This window comes from Pteropus alecto, unplaced genomic scaffold (genome assembly GCF_000325575.1).
Source record: "Pteropus alecto unplaced genomic scaffold, ASM32557v1 scaffold88, whole genome shotgun sequence".
Taxonomy (NCBI): Eukaryota; Metazoa; Chordata; class Mammalia; order Chiroptera; family Pteropodidae; genus Pteropus; species Pteropus alecto.
The window spans coordinates 1,581,969-1,590,593 of NW_006494611.1; the positions used below are offsets into that span (position 1 = coordinate 1,581,969).

Sequence of the window (8,625 nt, forward strand, 5' to 3'; positions counted from 1 at the left end):
TAGGGCCTAAAAATACAAATGAATCACAGAAAGGGAGGTAAGAGGTGAAGAGTAGGAGCATGAACATAAAATGTCTCACCACATCCATAATTTCAAAAAGTAATTTGAGCAATTGGGGGTGTTGAACCATGGTGGCAGTTGTACTTTTTAGAAAGCATACAATTTTGAGTCAAAAACAGAGTTCAAAAGGAATTAAAGCCCAGGACATTGGATATACCTATCAGTCTATGAAAATGTGCCCCTTTTACGAATCTGCAAGACTTAGGTAAAATATGAAATAAAAAATGGACAATTGTGTTAATCAGGGAAATGGAAATTGCCTGCACTCGTGGTAACTTCTGAAAGTAAAGAGACTTCATAGCATCTCTCAGTCAGTTCCCCTCGGTACATGGGTGAACCTTTACCTCCCACTGCAAAATAAGGCCAGATTTCAGGTGAGTTTTTCCCTAATGAAAATGAGGAAGGCACTTAAACCAGAGAGGCAGGAATCCTGAGTCTCAATCCTAACTTGGAGCAGCCTTGAGGAAATTACTTTCTCTCTCTGGCTTCGATGTGTTAATCTATAAAATGGGAAAGTTGAATCATTAGATAGTCTCAGAGATGTCATCAGGTTCTAAAATCCTGTGATTCCGTGAGTAGAACCAGACAAGACTGATAACATATTTTGCACCAAGTGGTAGACAAGCCAATTTCTATTTCTCTCTCTCTGCTCTCACTGCCATGATTAAAATTCTCAAAAAGATAAATCCCCAATAACTCACAGGTTTGATGGAAGCTCTTCAATTAGTCTGAGTAATCTCAAAAGAGTCTAACAGGATAAAAGTAAATTGTCAATTATGGAGTCCCTGGAAGTTCTGACCACTCACCATCTTTAAAATCTTTAAAGCCCCAATATTTTTCAAGGTGTATCATGTGAGGTGGGGGTTCAGAATCTCAGTGGAAAATGGTAAAAGGCACTTGTTTAGCTTATTCACAACTCCCATCCCCCAACTCAACCCACACCCTTTAGTGAGACATTGCTATTAATGGGAGTGTGTTCTTATCAGGTATTAGGAGGAAAAAAGAAGAAAAACCATGGTGCTACCTTACCTCCCACCTAGCCAGATTTAGTCTGTCCTTCAACTTTCCATCTTCCTACAAAAAGATTTTGCAGACGGCTCCACATTAATCTTTCTCCTTTACAAATCAGTACCATAGAGAGCACAGCACTCATCTGACATTAATTATGCCTGTGACATCTTGTATTTTTATTTAACTAAAAACAGCATCTCTTCAAATATGATACTACTTTGGTCTTCCTCAACATGATTCTCTGGTCAGAATCTAGCACTGACTGGATCAAAGTTGAACAAATTTTATAGCAGAATGTCTCAGAGCAATTAATAAACTGATGTGCATCATGACACTCTAAGTGATGGCACTTGATCTCCCCAAGTGCCATAAATTAAATTAAAGCTTAAATTAAAAAAAAAAAAAAAAAAAGGCTTTACCAGAAAATATTGTCCAATCTCTATAACAGGTTTCACTTAAGAATTAAGATTCAAAAGTTCACTTATTCATTTGATCTTAATGCCAAACATATTTACCCAGTACCTGCTTCGTGTCAGGCTAGTTACAGAGCCATCGGTTGGGTAATCCCCAGTTCCTCAATCCAGTAGGGAAGATATAACAACTAATCATAATCCAAGGTGATGAGTACTGTGACAGTGATATGCACAGGATAATATGAATATCAATGGAGAAGTATGTACCTGGTGGGAGAAGAGTAATCAGGAAGACAGAAATCTTTCCCCATGGGGTGACATCAGAAGTAAAGATGAGAGAGAGCTATCATACTAGTGACATATGTATAATGATTCACAATTTATAAAGTTTTTCTCATAAGTTAGTATAATACCTACTTTTTCATATCACCTTGAACACCGCAACTTATTAGATGTCTTGAATGTATTTTTATTTTAATTTGCCTTTCTGAGAAGGTGCATTTTCTTTAGAGTTTACCCTGTCTGTGAAATGCTTCTATCTCAACCTCAGGTGACAGTTTGGGCCTCCCCCGTATGTATTTTTTTCATATATTCCTAAGGCCAAAACTCATACAGCAATAACTATCAAATTCTCGAGGAAAGAATATGGTAATATTTTTCAAAACAGTAAGATTTACACAGTGAAAGCCTCACGAAAAGCACAAATCACATAAAGGAACTTTTTGTTTCCGGTAAAGGTATATGATTTGGAATTCCTCGGTGGAGTACCAACAGAGAAACCCTGGAAGGAGACTAGCTTGACAAAGACAAGGTAGTTTTGCCTGATGAAAACCTTTAAAGACACTGCCACTGAAGACAGGACCACAGTTTACCTTGTTGACTAATGGGTATTGCTAATCTATCGACCTACACGGTAAGATAACATACATAACATGTTTTGACCATGGACCGTCCAAAGCCATTTGATAATAACCTGTGGTTTATTGGAGTTCTATAATATTTACACTATTATCACTTCTCACACATATGAAAACATAATAGGTCACCTACATAATGGGACACGCCTCTTATTGCTCCTTTAAAATAGAAATTTAACATTACCTACCTTTCTCCAGTGACATGTTAGATTCATGACATAATTAATTATGTTCTTCCTTTCATTAAAATAATTTATGAGAAAGAATCTAAGGTAAGTCCTTCCCATCCCTACCAGGCCCAGGAAAGAAGAGATCCTCCCCTCTCCCCCATTCTTACCTAGCTGTGTAGAGAAATTCTTTGTAATTTTAACATCAAGTAAGGAAACAGTGGTGGGAGTGTGGGACAAGGGAAGGGAGGGTTGGTATGCGGGAAACATAGCAATAACTTCTAGGCATGTGGCAGACGCCATTCACTCTGTAGTGAACAAAGCACTAGACTAGAAGTCAAACTCCAAGCTGGAGTCTTGGCCCAGATCTACCTCTTACTAACTGCATGGCATTTTTCTTGTCTTCAAATGGAATAATGTCCTTCCAGTGTCATCCTCAGGGTGCTTAAGAGGTTCAAAAGAGGCAAAATAGGTGAAATCACTGTGAAAACCTAAAGTGCCAAGTGTAGTACAGAGGCCTCTCTTCACTATGTATGCTACTTAGTCAAGAGCCTGGGCCCCAGAGTCTGACCCACCTGAGTTAGAATCCTGCTTCTGCCTCATAGCAGCTGTATGACCTGGCTGAGTTTCACTCTCCAAGCTTCATGTTCTTCATCTATAAAGTGGAGAGTACTAATCCTCAAAGAGTTATGAGGATTTAATGAGATCATAAATGTCACACTCTGTGTCTGAAATAAAGGTTTTTCAGTGAACACTGATTCATATCATCAGTGAAGAGTTAGTGCCGTATCGATCACCTCATTGCTACAGTGTTGGGGGAATGAGACTCATCAAGGGTACTTGGCAAACCCATCACATACAAAATTCATATGTTACCTTCTCATTAGAAGCTTTCCTCACACCCCAACCCCACCCCAGTTCATTAGTCTCTTTCTCATACTTCCTGTTGCAATATTCTATTGTATTTATTAGGTATCATTTTGCTATTTATTTATTTATATATTTCTTCTACTAGATTATAAGAAACTTGATGGCAGGACTCTGTCCCATTCATCTCAGGATCCTCCATACCTAAGACAGTGCCTACCTCACAGCAGGCACTGAATTATAGCCTGTAGATACTATCTTCTGGAATTGGATACATGAATATAAAGTATTCTGCTGCAAGTTACATAGAGAAAAAGCAAAGTGCTCAGGATCTAGGACAGCCTTGACTCTGGCATTCTCTCCTGCTCACTTCACACTGTGGTCATATGCAGGTCTGGTGCCTTGGCTATGCAGTTCAACCAAACATTCCTAACTCAATTATTTTGCTGGTCCTGTACAGCCAATAAAAATGAAGTGAGACAGTGTTGGGTGTAAATTTTTAAAGTTCAGTTAACTTCATCTTTCTTCAGATTTTGCATCCCTAATATAATGTCACAAAATCTTGAACTCCAAACCAAACAGAACAAACCAAATCATCTCAAACTCAGGAGACTAAAGCGGGGGCTAAGACTAAGTAAATTTGATGGCTTCCCACATTGTGTGATTTCTAGATAGAACTGCAAGACCCCACTCTCTCCATAATTTTTTTTCATAAATCTTTCCCTCCTTCCAAATGAGCTTGAAATTCTTGCCTTCGTAAGTTTATGTACATGTATATGTATTTGAAGTGGTAGTAGGGGGACTAGACATGACGTCTTCAGAAAACCTTTGCGAAAATGCCTATCTTTTCACTGCCTTTTCTTATTAGCATATTTGTATCATACATGGAAATATGCCTTTTATTTATTTATTTATTTCATATTTTTTTACACCTACAGCATCTGGTCTTCCTACGCGGTCTCTCATTCAAGTACTAACCATGCCCGACCCTGCTTAGCTTACGAGATCAGATGGGATCGGGTGTGTTCAGGGTGGCACAGCCATAGACAAGGAAATATGCCTTTTAAATCATAAAAAATTACCATTATTATAACACAGAATAATTTATCAGGTCAGTTTTGTGGTCCCACAGAAAACAGTTTGCCCTAAAAAAAGATTGGAAAGGACAGATAAATTTTAATTACGGGCCTCAGACAGCTGTGGAATTGGAACCACATGCAGCATGGAGAAGGTGGACCAGAGAGAGGTGACTTAATTAGAGCCTGATCCCTGCACAGCTGGAGAAGAGGAGTAATGATGGAAGTCAATGTCAATATTCAATCCTGTTGACCCTGGAATGTACTCATTATTCTTTCTGTTATTGTTGTTATCAAGTAAGGCTTACTGAGTACTGAGCATGTGCTAGCACTAGGGCAGGTCTTAGTATGCAGTGGCATGAATGCAAATATGATACCTCCCTTTATGGAGCATACAATCCTAATGTTAGAGACAGATATTTAAACAAGCAGGCATACTGATTAATATTTAATTTTAAAACATGCTGAGAGATAAAAGGGCAAAGAGCAGTCAATTATGAGAGAATAACGGAGCATAGGAATCAAACTTTTGAAGTAAGTGTAAAAGTGGATTTGTCTTGAAATTAATGACGTTTAACCTTGAAAGTCTCTCATTTGCATGGGCTTTTTCCTAAAGCTATGGAAATATGGGGTTCATATGGTTACGTTTTTTGTAAAATTTGCAAATGTAATATATTTAAACTGTAATCAGTTAGAACTACTGTCTCTCTCGACTCTGGTTTCCCTGTCATATTCCTCCTTATGTTGTGTGGACCTGAAGGACCATAGGCATTTTGAGGATTTGGTTAGAGAAAAATTGAGATGGGAGTACACTTCATTTGGGTTTCATGGGACTTGTTACAAAGTGTAGATAACTTATTGTGAGCATCCAAATGTAGGAAAGGTTTCCTTCCAGGCTTTTTACCAATGTATATAGCTGGATGATCCAAGGGTGCGGGCCAGAAGTGTCCCCTGATATGACTGTGTCCTTCAATTCCTGACACCAAAAGTAGACAGGTAGTTGGGGAGAAACCAGCTTTGAAATGCAAGGGCAAGATGGAGCTTTTTCCCTGTGTAAGAACGATATGACTTAACATTTGCATAACATTACTAATAAAAAAGTTGTAAAGCTAAAATAAACTTTTCTAAACTGCCATAATAAAAAAAAAAAGTTTGATTACTATAGTAGAGGAAAACTAAATTATCTTTTTATTTTCACTATGGAAAATATTTCATTATCATTGTCCTATGAAGGGACAATCAAAAGATATGCAGCCATGTCATTTATATCTCAATTGAAAAAAGTTATCATATCATTTCATCGCATTTGACATATGGTATGTTTTACTCATTTGTTAGTTACATTTTCTAATTTACTATTTTTTGTGATGCCTTTTCTTATTCTAAATAAATATTCACTTTTGAGTGCAAATTTATATTTTGATTTCTAATTGCTTTCCTCAAAGAGAGCCTCCAAATTATATAAGCCTCTAGCCCCATAAAACCTGCCCCCAGCCACAGCTTCTCTGTAGAGATGACTTTTCAGCTAAAACCCAAGGAAAATGAAGAAAACCTCTACAAGAAAAGAAAATCTGGGGCAGCAGAGAGAGCATAAGAAAAAGCCTGGCAGAGGGAACGGGCTTGAGGAGTTCACACGTGAGACCACACGTCTCGTGTATTTCTAGCAATGCTTATTTAATTATAAAAATAATGCATGATCACTGTAGTAAATTTGAAAAGATCAGAGAAGCACAAAGAAAAACGAAAGAACTACCATATCTATCCCATATTTTTACTAGAAAAATACGATTGCTCCAGTTATACCATGAGGGCTCTGGACCAGGTAAGGCAGCTCTAGAATGATCTGAAACTTGACAGGTTTTAAAAGCATTGTACAAATGTAAAGAATCTGAGTAAGTGAAATAAGTCAGAGAAAGACAAATACCATATGATTTTACTTATATGTGGATCTAAAAAACAAAACGAACAAACAAAATAAAACAGAAACAGGCTCATAGATAGAACAAACTGATGGTCATCAGAGGGAAGAGGGTGGAGGGAAGGACGAAAAAGGTGAAGGTGATGAAGAAGTACGAACTTCTGGTTATAAAATAAATTAGTCACAGGATGTTAATGTACATCACAGGGAATTTCATTAACAATATCATAACTTTGTATGGTGACAGATGGTTACTAGGCTTATCATGGTGATCATTTCATAAGGTGTATATAAATATATATGTATGTGTGTATAAATATATATATTTACACACACACGCACACATATACACACACACGTTTCAAGTCACTATTGCACACCTGAAACTGATGTTGTATGTCAACTATACTTTAATAAAAATTAAGTATTAAATTAATTTTTAAAAATCCAGTTGCTTTCATTATCACTATCACTATCATCATCATTATCAATGCCTAATCAAAAAAACAAATTTAAAATATACTCCTCTAAATCTTCTGACCAGATGATCTAGCTATGAATATCTACATAGCACCTCTCAGAGAGTAAAGACATAGGTGAGGAGGGGTCCTTTAGGATTCCTAGTGAAGTGAATATTTATTGTTCTGCTTTCTAGCTTCTCCCTTACTCTAGAAACAGCCCCTCTACTCTCCTCTTAAAGAACTAATCCTATCAGTGTTTCAACCATATCACTTTAATAGAAAGTAGCAATCACAGCTCCTCTTCCCAACTCCCAAACTCAACTGATGGTTTGGGAAAGGGTACATGACCCATTTGGGTCAATCTGAATTCTACCTCCATGGTTTTCTAGCTGGAGTTCAGAGAATACTGGCCCCCTCTGTAGTGGGAAAGATGGGAGATATGGGCCTGAGAGAAGCAGAAAGCCATTTTTCAAGCCAAGTAGAAGTTAGTCTGAACAAATAGGGCCGAGGACTTGGGAAAAGTTGCAGAGAAGAAAGATGAAGAGTGTCCTGTCCCCAGAGAGTCCCTGTTTCTAGGCATCTCTGAGACCTAGATGCCCTAACAGCTTTTCCTAAAAAAAAGTGAGATAGTAAATTATCCCCTCCTTTCCTAAGTTAGTTCAAGTTCTGTGTCTGCTACTTGTAACCAAATTATCCCCCAATATGCTAAGTTTGAATGCCTCCTGTGGATCTTTACCATGTTGGATTTAGGGTTGCTAATAAAGAAGAAAGGAACAAGAACTAACATATACTTAGTGTCTACTGCATTTCAGGGACTATGTGTAAATTTCTTAATTTCTTCCTTACAGAAACTCTGGAAAGTAGGTATTGCTTTTAGAAAAATTGAGTCTTATCTATGTTTACCATATGATCGAGCAATTGTGCTCCCTGGTATTTACCAAAAAAAGTTGAAAACTTATGTACACACAAACAAAAAAACTTACATCTAAATATTCATTGTAGCTTTACTCATAACTGCCAAAACTTAGAAGCCATTGAGATATTTCTTATATTCAATTCATATAAAATGGGGGAAAAAAGAAAGAAAATTGAGCCTTAGTGCGGTAGGTAATTTGTTCAGGCTCTCACAAGAAGTAACGGAGGGAAAATTTGAACTTATATCTGACTGCATATCCCACTCTTATTCTTCTGCTACATGTGGCCCGTTGTGGGGTCTTATAGTAGAATTCAGAAAAGAGATATTTACACAAATAATATAATAAGATATGAGCTGAAGCAAACAAGGAGAGAGGAAGCATTGAGTATGGACAGACGCACTGCCCAAAGGACCACCCAATTCTAGGTACCAAATAGGAATCTCGAAGCTTTATTACTGCTTTTAAAACCTGTCCTTATCATGAACCTGTCTGTCATCATTACTTGATAAGAACGTTAATCAAAGCTCTTCACTTAAATATGTCCAGATCCATAAGCTGAAGATGGAAACTAAAATCTTCAAAGACAGCAATTTTATTGGGCGAGGAGTAATGTTTAACCAAGTCAATAATAAAATGTGGAAAGATCAGCAAAATACAGCCATCCAAAGATAGGGCAGGAAAAATGGGTCTAAATCACATCAGAAATTACTTAAGTCCTTTACATGGGAAAACTGTTGGCTAATAGTGAGGGCTGTTGAACAATGAAATGGGTTACCAGGGCAAGTTAAAGAATCTCATCTACAGGCCTTTAAAATAGT

The 8,625-nt window shown here is 37.3% G+C and overlaps 1 pseudogene; it reads right to left on the reverse strand.

Moving 5' to 3' along the window:
• Positions 1 to 4,364: 4,364 nt before the first annotated feature.
• Positions 4,365 to 4,483, reverse strand: LOC112474173 (annotated as a pseudogene).
• Between the last annotated feature and the right edge of the window lie 4,142 nt (positions 4,484 to 8,625).